The 522-nt window shown below is 59.8% G+C and overlaps 1 pseudogene; it reads right to left on the bottom strand.

Moving 5' to 3' along the window:
- Window positions 1-474, bottom strand: part of LOC100964477 — a 158,387-nt pseudogene extending 157,913 nt beyond the window's left edge.
- Window positions 475-522: the final 48 nt, after the last annotated feature.

The following is a 522-nucleotide window of genomic DNA, read 5'->3' as shown; positions in this document are numbered from 1 at the left end:
GTGCTGGCACAGTAATGTGACCACAGCCGCCCACTGATGCTCCACGTGCTGGCACAGTAATGTGACCACAGCCGCCCACTGATGCTCCATGTGCTGGCACAGTAATGTGACCATAGCTGCCCACTGCTGCTCCACGTCCTGGCACAGTGACCTGACCACAGCCGCCCGCTGATGCTCCACGTGCTGGCACAGTAATGTGACCACAGCCGCCCACTGATGCTCCACGTGCTGGCACAGTAATGTGACCACAGCCGCCCACTGACGCTCCACGTGCTGGCACAGTAATGTGACCACAGCCGCCCGCTGACGCTCCACGTGCTGGCACAGTAATGTGACCATAGCTGCCCACTGATGCTCCACGTGCTGGCACAGAAATGTGACCAGAGCCGCCCACTGCTGCTCCATGTGCTGGCACAGTAATGTGACCATAGCTGCCCGCTGATGCTCCACGTGCTGGCACAGTAATGTGACCATAGCTGCCCGCTGATGCTCCACGTGCTGGCACAGTAATGTGACCACAGC

This window comes from Otolemur garnettii, unplaced genomic scaffold, assembly GCF_000181295.1.
Source record: "Otolemur garnettii isolate 467f Iridium unplaced genomic scaffold, OtoGar3 scaffold00078, whole genome shotgun sequence".
Lineage (NCBI taxonomy): Eukaryota > Metazoa > Chordata > Mammalia > Primates > Galagidae > Otolemur > Otolemur garnettii.
Note: the sequence above shows the minus strand (reverse complement) of the source record. Positions and strands in the feature narration are given on the sequence as shown.